We start from the raw sequence: 16,821 nt of genomic DNA, 5'->3' as shown, positions 1-16,821 counted from the left end.
AGAGGCCATGATTAGTGAACTTGGCTGTAATATTCAGGGTTGAGTTTAGAGAAAGACTCAATGATAGGCCTCACTGCTCCAGTAATGGTGCAGCAGGAGTCCAGTTGCTGGGCAGATATCTACCCTCTCTCCTGCCTCCGGATGCTCTGCGTCATGCTCGGTGGTTATCTGCAGAAGAAGGAGACGGTCACCTGGACGACTGGAAATAAGATACCGGTAACCAGAAAGTACTGACAAAAACCCAGCCAGTACAAGACAGTGGTCAGCATTTGCTAGCCCTCAAATCATGTAGTGAGTCTCAGTCCAGCTCCCAGTGCACCAAGGTCTCTCTTGCAGACACCGTCATGGTCAGTGCAGCTGAAATGAGAGGGCCATTCCCTGTTACAGTGCCTCTTTCGTGGGATCCCTCCTCCACAACAGCATATATGGGCAGATCGTGGAGGAGAAGACCAAAAGTTCATAAAGACACCCTGTGAACTGCAGACTGGTCTTGTCGACACCTGTCCTTCCAAACCCTCACTCCCACTGTGCTTTTTTCAAGCATATTTAAAATTCCCTTTCATGCAACTGGCGATTTACCTTCCCTTCCTCCTACAAGTTAGGTTAAAAGGGGCAGGAGGTCCTTTTCCGTATTGATTTGTTTTCCTGACCTTTCAGGTACATGCAGAGAAGATCAGCAAAAAGGCACAGGAAGAGGAGCAGAACAAAAGCGCAGTCCTTGCTCTCATTTAAAGAAGTAAGAGAAACATGAAACTTAGCATCGAGTAGAAAATAAACTGTCCGCTGAGGAAAAGAAAGCAGCTGCCCATATGGAGAAGGGGCCGTGAGGAGTACCACTCTGCACTGCAACGCTGATGGAGCAGGCTGTGAAAATGGAGAGTCAGCCTTCGGAGAGCAGTCGTGATCTCAGAGGTTCTATTTTTCTCTTTTCTTTACTTTTTTCTTTTTTTTTCTTTTTGAATAAATGTAATTTAAATAGACAAATCCTATTTCCAAATAAAAGGAAATCAGATAAATTATTTTTAATCCTCGGTATTTACACCCTGCTATTAAGCCGCTCCCCACCACAGTGCACTGTGTGTGGTACCACTCTATGTGCTGTGGATTTGGTTAGACATAAAGCAGACGCCCTGATTGCTAAAGCTCCCCTGACATTTTCTCGCTAGTACATCATGGTGGCTTGACCACATTCTAAACTGGGTAATAATACTTTTTTTCTAGCTTAATTCCTCCCATGCATTCAATAAGATTTGATATTCATCTTCCCTCCCATATCTTGTAGCACTGCTTTGCCTTGCTGTATTCCACACTAAAAGCAGATATAGTACAGCACGAATGAAGCGATTGTTACAAGGCCTTTACCAACCACACAGGGACATGGTGAGGATTAATTAATTGCTTATTCAGAGTTTTTATATCCCAAGATTAAAAATAGTATAATCATAATAAAACCAGATTACTACGTTATCAGAATCAGTTACTAAAATCCCTAGTAAAGACAATACAAGTTTCTTACTAAAAAAAATTCAGGACTGTATTTCAATCCCATCCCTCCTGGGAGACACAAAAAAAATTAATCCAGACTAACTTTTACGGTCAGTAAATTATATCTTATTAAAGGCCTGTATGACATTCTCTTTCATAATTATGTTGAAACAAATTAGGACTATTTTAATTCTGAAGAGAAGAATCTAAGGAATCCATCTGTTTACATGGCATTGCTAATCCACTTCCAATTCACACATTCAGTTAATTCAGATTAAGTTTTCCTCAGCAATTTTGCATAAGCAAATCCTCACCCTGAAGCAACCACGTCCCATGGCAGATACTCATCATCAGCTTTTGTAAATTCAGTAACCTTGTGGACTTATGTGGTTGGACATGGGCAATGGTTTCTTCAAAGCCTCAAACCTCTGGGATTCAGATCTGAGCACCAAAGATGTGAGGGAACTGCAGAGGAGATTCCCGGAGCCCCTTGCTCGAGATGTGACCTGGGGTTGCTCCAAACCACACTCCAGATGCAGTAACCCTTGAGGGCTGTCAAGCAGCCAAGACCAGACAGGCTGCGGGTCCTCCAGTGCCGTTCCTTCTCACGCCTCCCTCATCTGTGGTGCTCGGAGGCAGCAGGGATCTATCCATGCAAAATTTACTTCTTCGGGCGCAAAGTCTATCCTAAAGGACTCCTTCGTGCAAGACTTGTGTTCATATGGCCACAATGAGATTTAGGATTGAGACTTCTATGTCCAATTTTTGTACCACAAATACCTGCCAGGTCTTCAGGACCCCACTGTAGGCATAACTTCATTGTTTTAGAGAGAGAAATAGTCTGTCAAGTTCCAAACCCTCTGAAAGATGGCCCTAATCCACTCCACTATTACACTACTACCAGCAAGGTCTGATGAAAGACAACAGCACGAGGGCAAAGAGCCCGCAAATGGGAAACTGAAGCAGAGTACCCTGACATGCAAAGAGCCAACGCTCAATTCAAAACAACCGAAACAATCCGTTCCTTGTGCCCCGAGGCACCGAAATCCTCTCTGAGAGTGACATCCTTCTAAAAGAAGAGTAATCAAATATAAACGCTTTACAGCGCTGAGGCTCATGCCTGCACCCACCACGCGCAGGGACGGATGCACCTGTGAAGAAAACGCCTTTGTTCCTTTCCAGCTCACATCAGGGCAATGTGCTGCAGATGGCTGCAACTCCTGGAGCTGAATGTAAAGGCTGTGGCCTAAAAAAAGAAAACAACATTGCTCTTGTGTACAGTTAAATCTGGCTTGCCACCCGGGATCCGTTTAAGATACAGGGGGTCCTGAGGCTACATGCCACTGATGTTAGGGCAGATCTATTCATTGCTAAGCAAACCTTTACAAATACGCTAGTGCACTCTGCATAAGCCATGGGAGGCGTTTAGGAGACTACAGAGGAGCGTTCATTAGAGCCACTCAGTGGTGAGGAACTGGAGCACCAATGCATTCAGCTGAGAAAGGAACAAACGCGCTGCTCAGAGCAGGTTTGCAGATATGTACACCATTATAAAGTGCTCTTACCACAGTGTTATGTCCTTTTCAGCTTCTTTGTTCCAGCTTTTCTTGTCTTTTCTCCATCCTTTCCTCATCTTCATTATTCCCAATTGCTCCTCTGCCTTTATCTTGCTGTTTTCTCTCTTTCCTTCCCACCTCTAGCTGTGAGGCCACTCTTCCTCCCAGGTCTGAGCAGTCCTAGCAAGACAGCAGCTACTCTGACACTTGACCAGCTCTATAGTCCTCTCTGGCAGGACCTGAACACTTTCAGGCACACAGGCCTAGGTACCCATCAACTCAATGCATTACCTGAACTTTGCATTACTGACTGGTCACCCTAAAAGCTCTATTTGTCTTCTCCTCTTCTCCCAAGACAGGTAAGGAGGTCCTGCAGGGTGATTCATCCCATTCTCGTCACCTTCTGGAGTGGTCTCACTTGCACTAACTTAGGTTATCTGCTCTTGAAACAGGCACCTCAGTTAGATTTCCCTTTATCTCAGGGTAGCCACGATGAATCTGGGCTTCATCCCAGATCTACCCTTTGCGGTAGGCTTGGGGCTGATGTATTTTTTTGCCAACTCAAGCTAAGGATAAATATTAAATCTGGATTCACTGAAGCTGTGTACATGCAGTTTGCACTGGGTTCAGTCCTTTTCTAACTATGGAGAAGCTCAAAGCCACCGTCAGCTGCACAAACAATCTATGAATTCATAATCTGTGAATTTTTGAGGATGGGGAACAATTACTGTACAATGCTGCACATGTATTATTCAAGCTTCTGAAGCCACCCAGCTGGCAAGACAACAAAAGAACAAACGTTTTGCAATAAAGTTCATTTTAATTGAAAGACCAAAGAGTCACATGTACCTCTCCTTTTAGCCTTAAGGACAGCAGCAAAACTGATGTCATTTTCAGAGCCACAGCTATTAAACAGGCAGTGAGGGGGGCTTTTTTTTTTAACCATCAGAGAGCCATATTCACTTTTAATGCCCATCTATGCTACTCTACCATTATTCAGGGGAGTCCATTTTGGTGAGACTATGATGCTGTATAATTTGCCTTTTCGGATTATATGGCTTGTCACCTCAAATGTTAGTCTAGATACTACCAGAGCAGGGATAAACACAATAAAGATCTGGTTCTGTAAACTCAGTCCACATTCATGACACCACTATACAAGGGTGGGAAGCCCTTTGGTATGTTATCCTTGGCATAAGAAATAGCTCAACAACTAAATTAACTTAGATTCTTTGATTTAGAGGCAAGTGTACATATGGCTGTCCTCAGGAAAAACTCATGCACCAGGCTAGATGTCGAGATGGTGACATTTCTTTCTTTTTTCTTTCTTGGTTTAACAAATCACTAAAGGCAGTTTTGCACGGTACATGTCGGCAGTTTTGCACAACTCGAGGTTGAAGTCCCAAAGTGACTGAAACCGCTGGCACAGGCTGTTCCAAGCACATGCATTTATAAGGATAAAGCTTTTGAGATCAGAAAAGAGAGACACGGATGAAGCCAGCTTCTGGCTAACTAACTGCTGCGTCCCTCAGTGTGCAAAACCGTACGCTATACGCTTCACCCTCCTCTTGCATTCTCCTAGAGTGACCTGCTACTATTAATAGCCTGCTACCGTCAGGATCCAGCGTGGCATATCAGAGCAAAAGAATTTTGCTCCTTTTTGGAAAAGGCAGACAGCTACGGCGTTCCCTGCCTGGCTCTGCTGTACTCTTATCCATGCAAGGGCAAATCTCGTGGGCCCCTTCATTGGCTTAAAAGGGTGTGCAGCAAATGAGTTGGGCACAAATATAATGCAGATTGTCTGTACGAGGATGGTTGCAGTAGATACAGAGCTCCTCTGTGACGCTGCAAGAGCATAAGACTTTCACGCTGGCTGCAAAGTGATATTCCACATGGCTGCAGCTGCGGGGAAACCACTCTCCTGAAGCAAGGAAAAGGGTATTCCCTGCAGAAATGAGCTCTGACTTCTTGCCAGGACAACAGGATCTGCTTGATTAGACAGACATGTTTTGCCCATACCCTAACAGGACAGTACACCTGCTCTTTGGGGGACCTAAGCCCTTTGTTTAGGGCTGACCCTTGCTTGACCAAGTCAAAAGTCCCACTATCTCCAACTAGCATAGGATGAGGCTCTTAATTCTTCAACACATTCAGGAGCACAGAGTTCAGTGAATTTCACTCTTTTACTGAAATCGCTGGCCGGTGAACCACAGTTTGCTCCATCCTGAGCTTCCTGTAGCACTTTATTTCAGATCTCAAAAAATGCTCACCAAATTTAAACTTGCTCAGATTCCTTTTCACTTCCTTTTTTAAAGGGTGGAAGTTTTGCCTTTTCTTTTTCCTTTTTTTTAAGCTTTGGAAACGGATTGTTTGTGAATAGCTGATTGCAGCATGGATTCTTCCCCATCTATCATGCAGGGTGAATCTAGATACTTTAATAAAGCTCCAAGACTGAGTCTGCCCTGTACCAGAAACCACTCTTTAGTTTTGTTCTGCAAAATATATATGTATCGCTTGCTGTTTGTTGGCCTCTGGTCAAAGGAAATAACAGATTAGCACAATAAATTTAAGAGATGGGAGAAGAGAGATCTTTTAGATGTGAAAACATCCCCGCTAGCAATTTCAAAACCTCGCTCCGTTTGCCCCAGCCCTTCTGAACCCCATCCCCCTTCTGCCTTCCAGGATATCATCAGTCCTGGAGGTGGGGAGAAGCCAAGCAAACGACAGCTGCTGAACTCCAGCTTCTGCAAACAGTCCAAGGACAATCTGCTCCTTTCCAGACCACTTGGGGGGGAAAAAAAATACCCTTCAATTTTTTAGGCATACATTTTGTATATAAAAGACCACACACAGCCCAGAGCTTTGAAATGATACTGTGGGATTCAAAGGATATTTTCTGGCCATAATGATTTATGGTGCTGCATCAGAGCCCTCTTTGAAGAAACGAGGTGAAGCCAAGTGGCTTTGGCAGGAAGGGAAACAGCCATCCAATGATATGTCCAGACATCAGGTTTAAAACAAATAAAAACCCAACCATCACCACAGGATGTTGCAAAGACCAGAATTACAAATGGGTTAAAAAAGGGATTAGACAAATTCATGGAGGCTGGGCCTACTGGCAGCTATTTAACATGAGGATCTGGCTGCAGCCTCTGGCTTGTGAGGTTCCCTAATTCACTGATTGCCAGCAACTGCTAGGTTTTATTGAACGAAGATGTCTCTATGGGGCCTGTAGTTGCAGGCTTTCCATACGCAGCTGCCACCCACAAAAGGCGGTGTGCTGGTACAGACCTGGGTCTCACGCTGGGGCGAAACGCTGATTTGCTCTGCTGAGTTACCCCGGGCTGCAGAGATGAGCGCTGACGGCTGCACAGGGGGTCTCTCATCAGCTGGACAAAGGTCTTCAGTGGAACCTAAATGGAGAGCAGATGGGAGGGAGCATCCTGCGCCGTGGTCGTTCAGGAGCCGAGCAGGTCGTTCAGCATCCCAATGCAGCTCCCAGGAGGATGACAGCTACAAGAAAATACACTCGTTAGGTTTCCTGCAGGACTTCTGGAAAAAAAAGACACACGCACCCCCTGGAAAGTCTTTTAACACTGAAAACACACACTGTGGTGTAATCAGCAGGAATCCCCTCCACAAATCCAAAATATAGCCCAGGACTGAAAGCTTGTGTGATAATATCCTCACTTGCGCAGGTGGAGAAAAAGCACGGGGAGAGTCTCCGAGGTTGCAGCCCGGAGAGGGGAAGCTGTGCTCAGGGGAGAGTCTTCCCCAAGGCTCTCCAGTGATGTCCCCAGGTCTCCATACCTCACTGAAAAACAACCCAGATGTATTTTCAGAAGAGATAAAATTGAGATAAGACTTCAGAAATACCCACCAGCTTCTGGAAAACAGAAACTGTCACTGTGAGCAGCTCCCCGCATGATGCAAAGTGCCCCATGTTGGTGAAGACCCTATTCTGTGGTTACCTACCCAGGTGAGAAAGGACATCTCTTCAAAGCCTGGCCACCTTCTCAAGCAAAGAGTGTTTGAAAATCTGGATTCTCACTCAAAAACTCCACTGACAGATCTCTGTGTTTTAATGGAATCATAGAATCATAGAATGGTTTGGGTTGGAAGGGACCTTTAAAGGTCATCTAGTCCAACCGCCCTGCAGTAAGCAGGGACATCTTTAACCAGATCAGGTTGCTCAGAGCCTCATCAAGCCTGGCCTTGAATGCCTCCAGGGATGGGGCCTCCACCACCTCTCTGGGCAACCTGTTCCAGTGTCTCACCACCCTCACTGAAAAGAACTTCTTCCTAATGTCTAATCTAAACCTACCCTGCTCTAGTTTAAAGCCGTTGCCCCTCATCGTATCGCTACATGCCCTTGCAAACAGTCCCTCCCCAATAATGTGATGTAGGAGAGCTATCCTGCATTTCAAGAAATTCTGTGATTTTTTCTTTTTCAAGTAAATGCTTCCTCCCTAATAGCTTATGCAAACAGACTTTAATGCCGATCCCATACAGCACCTGTAAGCCATCTGGAAGATGAACAGCTACACAGACATGAGCAGCCCACCCCAAAGTTCTGGCAATGAGAGATAATGATCCTAGCTGCAAAGGCAGAGCACCATTCTCAACACCATCTTTTTAAAGTCAAGTCTTAGCCATAACTTTTCTCCCAGCCCTGTCACACCAAGCCTGGTCTCATCTCCTCATGTTTACACAGGTGTAAACCCAGAAATATATTCATTACAGTTGGTAGCAGGGATTTTCCTCCTTTCTCAAGAAGCAGAGTGGCATTTTAACAAATCGATGGCAGGGTCACTTTTTTAGCTAGCAAACAAATAAAAGGTACTCGCTGAACTCTGTGAGATTGTGCTTTGCCCCATACATCTTCCAGTGCCCAGCACTAAATGTCACTGCAGAGGGCAACAGCAGCGAATGGTCAGACAGTCCCCGAATCAGCACGTTAGTGCGGTGCCAGTGGCAAACAGCTGGAGCACGGCCAGCCCTCGTACTCACTACAGCTTGTACCCAACTGTAAAAACACCAGGCACTGCCTACGTTTGAGGCAGCAAAGCCTTAGGAGAGGTGAGGTACACAGAGGAAAAAAAATGATGCGATGACTAAAACAGGCGCCGGGGACTCCAGGGACGTGGGTGCTGTGTGACACCAGGCAGTTCTGCACATCTTCCCGCACCACGGCGGTGGTGGGAGGCTTAATGAGCGCTTGGGAATCCTGCAACTATTTTTCAATTAAATTGTGCTGCACTCTGAGCTTTTGCTATAACAAGTCTGTCTGAAAAAGCATGCACAACGATCTGCTCAAAAGTCACCTCAACGTTAAAAATGATTGGAAAAGATACATCCAGAATTCATTTTCATGTGCTTATTTTTCTCTCCATCCTATTTTACCTCCCCCATTTTTTCCTGTCCCTCCTCTCTCCTTTTATTTCAGTGCAGCCTTGTAAAAGGCTGGTCCAGGTCTCTGACTCCTGGTTCCTGTGCTGTAGGTCTTATGTTCAAATCCCCAAGTGGTAGCAGCAGGTGGAGTGGAGGCAGATGACCTCTTCAAATGTTTTAGGGTTTTAAAATGGATGTTGAACCATTTATAGAAGGGATTATATGCTTTTTTTTCCCAAGCAAGAAGTAGCTGAAGGAGAGGAAAGGCTTCTATTTAAATGAAGCAAAACCTTAAATAAGTGATGCCCTCTGAAGGAAGAGAGACTTGCAGACTGATTTCCCCGAAATCTTTCAGGCTGGCTGGTCCAACTCAACCAGGTTTGCCAAATGGGCAGACACCTCATTTTCCTGTGAGCTTCGAGGCAGCCAGTGGAGAAGAAAAGCCTCATGTTATGTCATCCACCGTGCTGGTAACTATGAATGCTGTCACTGCTTCTCTAGACTCACCATCCAAGCAGGGATGTGAGCAAGGAAGAAGAGGAAGGAAGGAGCCATGAGCAGCAGTTAGGAACCTGAGGATGCTGCAGTGAGATTCTAGCAGGCTTTTGGGGAATCAGTCACAGCGCCAACAGCCAGCTGGAGAGCACCGGGCCCAATTGTATCTGTCAGGAGGTCAGAAAGCACTGCGCGAGTGCTTTTTTTTTAAGATAATAGCAACAGGGTCAGTAAGAGCTGGTAGGGCTGTCAGAAGAAAGCTGCTGCAAAGGCCAGAGATGGCCCCCAGCCTCATAGTCTATCCCAATGGGAGCAAGTAGGACTCATCTCACTATTCTCATTGCAACACAGAAGTCTGCCACTAAGCTGGTCACTTCATTCTCTATTTATAGAAAAAGGGGAAGAACAACACAGTTTTAGGGTGCCGTGACCTGGTTTAGGACAAGAAGAGGAAGACCCAAGGCTATGTTAGTTATGTGTATGCTGACTGTAATGGAAGCTTAGGGTCAGTCCTGCAGAAATTGGTGACGGGGCAATCATTTTTCAGGTGGGTAAGTCCCATTTGTAGTGCCCCTGTAGTCCAGAGGCAGTCCCTCTAACTCTTTTTGCTTGAGCCTGCTGTCCAGAAAGAAATTATACTCCTCCAAGCAGGTATTTTCAGCAGAGATCCCAAACCCCAGGTCAACTCGCTCAAAGCACTGTACCCTAAATACAGAGCAGTGCTCTCCTGTGCCCAGCACTCCCTTTGCAAACCCTCTCCACAGCACCATCTAATTCCCCATCTTTCAGCCAGGGAGAGGGCGTGAGAGCAGGAGAGTGAGCACACAACCACGCTGCGATGCTAAGTGCAAGGGAGCAACCGAACAGTGCTCCCTACAAAGGGAGTTCCCAGCTACACGCTAGCCACCTGCCAGCCCTACCGAGCCATGCAGCGGCATGCCTAGTAGCATTGCACCCCCAGAGACCTAATTTGGAGACACTACAAATAATGAAGAATACCTCAAAGAAGGAACAATCCTGTTAAAATCTTCTCTTTTAAAAAGGATTTCTCCAGTCATCCCATTTCACATCTTCAACCACAGGGTAAAGGCAAGAGCCACTTTCATTGCCCAGGTATTCCATTGCAGCTGCTGCAGTGTGGCAGAACTGCCACCTCTCTTCTCCAGCTTCTCCCCTGTGTCAGTAAATCCCCTGTAGGAATTTTCTGAACTGCCTCTGTCTGCAGCTCCTGCACAGCACAAGCAGATCTTAACATCCATCAACGGATCCACCAGACTTCACTCCTGCTGTCATCCCCAAGACTTCATCTGCCATCCTCCCCCACTGACAGCCACCTGCCTTTGCCATGAGACACCATCCCACGTTACTCGGCAGGATGGATTTCTTTAGTGAGGAAGAGTCTGCCATTCCACATGGTCTTTTTCCCTCTCCTTGCCAAGTAGCAGACAAGGTCTCCAGGTGCCTCTGGCAGGGGACAACCAGAGAAAGCAGGAAAGGAGATGCTGACCCAGTTCTTGGTCAGCTGCAAGCCTCAGTGGGATTTGGGAAGGTGCACAAGATGAAGGAAAGCCTGCGCGCTAATGGTCTCATGTGCTAGTACTAGAACAACTGCCTGCTCCTCCTGAACACAACTCCTACATGCCCGGCTTTAATAACAGAGCATGCACCTTCACAGTGGGCATGAAGACGTGCTCTGACCTTGAAGCCAGGGCTCTTCCAGGCACGGGCATGCCATGTAGGTTTGCAGGAGAGTGAACCGTGGGACCTTGCTGACTATCCCTGCCTCTCCGGTGCTGGCTCAATGGAGACGGGGTGCAACGCACCCACTCGGACACCAGACCCCATCCCTCTGAGCGCCCAACAGACATAACCCTGGAGAGACCTCCAGCTGGAAACACACAAGGAAGGGGATAAGCATGCCACAGATACACAGATACACAAATACTTTTTTTTTTTTCCCCACCATGCCTTTCCAACGTCTGTGTGTGACACGTACAGCTAATCATGATTGCTGCCTTTGACAGTCAGTTAACGATTTGCATCCTTTTGGTAATTATCCCATTACCTGCACGGAGCAGATAATTCAGTGGGTCTGCTGGCGGCGTTCAGCAGCCACGTCCCCAGGTTATAAAGTGAAGTGCTGAGTGGAAAATTTTAATGACTAGAGGCTGGTGAAATCTTAAATTGATGGCAATATATGGTGAAGTCTGTTAAATAATGTGAAATGCCCTTTTGGCTGGAAAGGGCTGGATGAACCTGTGGTTGATAAGTTGTTAAATTACATCCCATGGCTGGCTGCTTGTCTTGGGAAGGTACCGAATGATAAGTGCGCAAATTATCGTTACCGCACGGAGTGAAACTATTTCCAGCAGAGATGATTTGATAAAAGAGAAGTTATTTATCATGATTAAAACCCGTACATTTGTACTTCTCCACATTGAACAGATCCTGAACTGGCAATCATCTTCCGAAAAGGTACCCAAGCCTGATTTAAAGGGCTTTATGACTGATTTAACAGATGGGGTTTTCTCTCATGGAGAAAGAAGATTTTAATATCTAAATTGCCATGTTTCTCAGAATTATTTCCCTGTTCATTGCAGACAGCTTGATTTCATTATTTTTTTTCACACCCTGTTTTTGTATTTGACTTTTCCTAAAAAAGAAATCCAAATAAACACTCTTTCACAAACAAGGAGGACACAGGCTGCTACGTGCAATGGTAGAGGAGAGCTTTGTCTTCTACACCTTCATTTTGGGCCCTGCAGAGACAGACAAGTCCACAAAGGTAGCTAAACATATCTAGGCCAAAAGACAAGAATAAATGCTACGACTTCAGTGAGACTGCCTCCCGTGTGTAGTTTGTGACATCTAGTTTGCTGAACTAAAACCTCTTTCCGATATTTCTTGAGGTCTTCTGAAGAAGGCGTCATTGTTGACATTTTGTCATTAACTTACAAGCCTACTATCTCCTATTAGTATGACAGTAGCTGGTTTAGGTGTGATTATCTAATCACCTGACCTAACTTTCCATCTAATAGGGGCCAAGGGCTAATACGGGTGAGATATTTACCCTTCTGCAAGCTTACCCACATCTGACTGCAGTGCCCCTTCCAACATGGTCTTAGCCTTCACTTCCAGGGAGACGATTCAGCACCAGTGCAGGCATTTCAAACAAAAGTACCTTTGAAAAAGGGGAAAGAAATTCTACCTGTAACTATATAATGATAATGTTGCAGTACTTTGAGCACCAGTGCTTTCCAGCGCCCCACTAGCGCCATCACCAAAGGGAAGAAAACGTCACCTTGCACTGGCATGATCCTTTCTGGCAAGATCCACATCCAAGGACTTTTCAAAGTTTTTCTCCTCTTGTATTGCAGAAGTTGAAATGCTGTTACAGATTACTCCTTTCAGGACTTTTCCCTTTCTTTCTCTTTTTATTTATTTATATTTCAAGAAAATTCTATGCCCATGAAAGTTATACACTCTTTGAGATTTTCTGATGCTCAGAACAGGTAAAGCCCCAATAACAGTTTATTTACAGGGAGTGTGTTCAACAAGACAAGCTTAAAAGAGGAGAGTTGGAATTAAAGATCAGTTGGAGAATCAAAACTTTGTTCTCTAAACCTGCACGCTTGCCAGCCAAACAAGCACAGGGCAGCAGCAGGATTTCATAACTAGGTTCTCACAGGGTTCCTGATGCTGCCCTGACAGGAGGCAGTGTGGAATATTTTTCTTCAGCTGCACCTCAGTGTCAAACTCAGCTCCAACATGCCCCAGCAGAGTTGCGTCTTCTCAAACCAGGGACAAATTTGGCCAAGAAGCTTCAGTGGGAGCAGCACATAGATAGCCCTGAGCAAAACTCAGTCCTGTCAAAATGTCTGTTTTTTGTCTCCATTAAAAAAACATGTCCCGGAGTATAATCACACAACTGGCAGAATGTGGATCTCCTTTAGCAAGCAATTCATCAGAGACCCACTCCTTCTGTTTTAACTTCTCTTATTTGCAGGGAAAGACCAGTTCTCTCAAGCTCACCCCTGGCACACCTGGGGCTTGTGAAGGAGTGGGACCTCGTCACCACTTTCTGTGCCACATAGACCAAAGAACAAAGTGGCATCTGGGCCCTCCCTTACTGACATCACCGGGAAAGGGGCCAGATGCTAAGAGCAGAAATTGCCAAAGGGACATTTTTGGTGACTCCTCTGCTTTGCTGAAGTCCAAAAGCTTTAAGGCAAATTACCTTCCATGAGAAAAGTTTCATGAGAGAGAAAATACTGCACATGGGGTGCTGTCACAGACTAGATTAAGTCTTGTTGTGCAACAAAGATTGTCATGTAGCGATGAATAAAATAAGTGAGTGAGCTCACCTATTCAGTGTACATCAAAAGAGGGCAAATTCTATATTGCCTAAATCGGGTGTGGAGCAGGGCAGCTTACCTTCAGCTATGCCCTTGGGAAGGAAAACCCAGGGTCATCCACAGCTCTAGACAGGAGTCAATAACCCAATAACCTGTCTGTCCATCTGGGCACCCCCTCATCCACCACCATCACCAAGTTGAATGGGAAGAATGAAAGCAAATGGAAAAACTCAGAAGTTGCTCCAAAACCGGAACTATCCTCCTCCAACTGGCTTCTTTAACCAGCACTTTATCAGAGTCTGGATTCCTTACAAAGACACGACAGTCTTGGAAATATTAAAATAACTCTAGCTGTTTAATTTGTAACAGTGCTTGGAAAATTCACCCAGGTCTGGTTGAGCAAAGCATTCCCCTACTTGCTCAGCTTGAGATGCACTTAGAGGAGGAAGCCTGGATTAAAGCACACGCTTAAAATAACACATACGAATAACTGGTTTGCTAATTTGGGGTCTTAAAGTTGAAAAGGTCCTTTTATAAACTCAGGGAGAAGATGAGATTCTGATTTCCAGTGGGATTACTAAGTGTAATTGCTGTCAGATGTTTATGTACAGTGAATACATGTGCAGCAGATAACCTAAAACTGCATTGACTCAAACTACACACCACGAGTAATAGTTTCAATGCTCATGCATGAAAAAAAATCCCATGCTCCATTTATGTTTCCGCTCCCCTGTGTCTTCGTTGTAGTAACCCAGGGCAGTGATGGAAAACAAGCTAATACCCACACCAGTTTGCTAGGATTCCCTTTTCAAGACCCCAGAGGAACAGGGCAAGCTCTTAGTAATTCTAATTAGCAATTCTGCCCCTGCAGGGGATGAAATGAATTTTCGACACCTTGACTCACAGAGATGGAGAGCAAGGACCTTGATCTCTGCCCAGGAGTCTGCAGTGCTACCTGCAGCAGAGGGAATACCACAAAGCCAGAAGCACTGGGTATGCAACAGTACACCCTAAAATGGATTAAGAAAGGCCACATTGCGTCAAACCAAGGGTTTGCCTAGCCCAGTAGCCTCTCTGACAGTGGTTAGAAGCAGACGTTTAGAAAGAACAGAAATAGGGTTTGTATACAAAGATCTTCCCCTATACGGCCTCTCAGCTTCTGCCTATCTGGGTCTCAGGTTGTGTTTTACTTGTCAGTAGATCCATCTTCCCCATTTCTACCCAAAACTTTGCTAAAACCATTTACACTTAGATCTGCCACAGCAATCTGTGGCTGTAGCCCCACAAGCTGTTTCTGTAGTCAGTGAGTCACCGGCATGTAAAGCTGAGGACTTGTTCCGCTATTTCAGGGAATCCAAAAGGACCAAGTTTACTGACTGGTGTAGCTTATCAAGAATAAGCCAAACAAAAGATGCTTGTTACTTATCCTGTCCATTTGTTACCTCGGCATTCTGCCAATGGACCTTTGCTGAGCAGCCACGTTCTCATGCTGATGCCCACGTTCCCCAGTGCTTTCCCTACAGTATCTGGTGTCGTCCTGTAAGGTCCTGAGGGTAGAGAGCAATGTGATTGTTCTCTGCGGGGTCTAACAAGCTCCTGGTAACTGGAAAATATAACTACTGATAGCACTATTTAGTCTATGCTATTAAAATATACACATCTGGCTAAAACTCACCCATATTCTGCTAGGCAATTTACTTGAGATGGTTGACAACCAGCACGTAAATGACAAAGTTACTTTGTTGTAGAGGAAAAGCGTGTGGGTACTTAAGATATTGATGAACTGGACTATAAGCGGATTATCACAACGCTATGAGTAGAGACTAATTTCCCAGTAGAAAAAGCCTTTTGAAATACAAGACAAAATGTCAATCCATTTACTAGTCACACATATTTAAAACATTTCCCTTATTTTGCTCCCTCCTACTGACTTTCAGCCTTCAAATGAGAGAGAACTGAGAGGAATGTCCAGCATTTAAACAACACATAACTTCCAGACAATCTGGATGTCAAGATCTGGAAATTTGGGATTTGGTGGAAAGGTAAAACCTTGTACAGTCCCATCCAAATAATACAACCATCAATTAGGAAAAGGAGGGGTGACAAAGGAAAATAATGAGGCTGTAGCTTCAACTGTGCATTCCTGTGCAAGGTGCCCGGACTCACTGCGGTGATAGCAGTTGACTTCACTGGTCTCACTGCAGCTGATGGCAACACGGCCAGTTTAACCCCACCTATAGCATTTCACGGTTCCGCAGTTTATCCAAATTCCCTCCAGAGTCTAAAAACACAAACACATAGATTTTCCTTGGAGATGACTGCTTCAGGGCAGGAGGTTTCTCCTGTGGACTGATGAAGGAATCCAGGACCTTCTAGCTATACCTTGAGGGCCTCTTCCAGCCCCTTATTTTAGTCACGTGGAAAATTATCTTTGATTTTTGCATGACAAAGAGAACATGCAGCATGAAACCCTTATTGGAGGGACTTCCCTACTTTCAGTTGAAATACAATGGCCAAAACAAAAAAGAAAATAAAACTGGAAGGAAGCTGTGGAGAAAACATTGTGAAATACATGTGTATTGTAAACATACAGAAATCACTATAAGAAGAGATCTCTCATTAAAGCTTAATGGAGAGCATAGAGGCATTACCGCTTCTTTGGGCAAATCACAACTCACCTTTGGCAATCTGTAGGTGGATGATCCAAGCCATGGATTCAGCATCTCTTTGGGTACATGAGCCCAGTGCCACGCCATTCATGAGACCACGCACTTGCCACTCAGACTGGGCTCTACTCTTCTCTGAAACCCTGCTGCTGGGCAAAGAAAACCTCAGGGCTCAGGGCCAAAGAGAGCTCACGGCCCTGTCGTCTCTAATTGCAATCTCTGCCTGGGAGGAAGGAGACCTGGGATGAAGTTCCTGGTGTTAAGATCCGTTCGGTGTTTTAGCAAGTGACCCTTTAACTTAAAGAAATAGACCTGGGAGCAGGACCCGCAGTACTGTGCTCTACGATGGTAGCCCAGCCACTGGTGAGCAGGAGCCAGGTGCCCCGGGGCTGCCATTGGCCAAGGGCCAGAAGCTGCTGGGAAGGAGCTGAAATCACACAGGGAGGGCTGAGACGAGAGAAGTCTGACCTGGGGAGGGGGTTTCATGGCACAGCTCAAAGGGGCTGCTCCAAAATTAACTGAAGACGTGGGGAATATTTCCACCCATGTCTTTGGGTAAGATTTGGGAGCCATTTCAGGAAAATGCATCAGCACATGATAAACCCAACTGAAGATGATGACATTTAATCACATCCTTAATTCTGACCTCACGCTTACCCACGTACCTGTATAGGAGGCTGACAGCAGCACTCCCATTAACTTCCACTTTTCAGACTTTCCGGTTGATCTGATCCTTACATCGCCAGGGTCATTTTAATCCTAACTCAGCTGGAACAATACACAGGTTGCCTGTCTAGACATAAATCTATTTCTGAAAAAAAAAAAAAGGAAAAAAAAAGAGGGGGAAAGGGAAGAATGAAATTCTTTTAAACC

This window comes from Chroicocephalus ridibundus, chromosome 2 (assembly GCF_963924245.1).
Source record: "Chroicocephalus ridibundus chromosome 2, bChrRid1.1, whole genome shotgun sequence".
Classification (NCBI taxonomy): domain Eukaryota; kingdom Metazoa; phylum Chordata; class Aves; order Charadriiformes; family Laridae; genus Chroicocephalus; species Chroicocephalus ridibundus.
The sequence above is the reverse complement of the archived record's forward strand: the minus strand, read 5'-3'. Positions refer to the sequence as shown.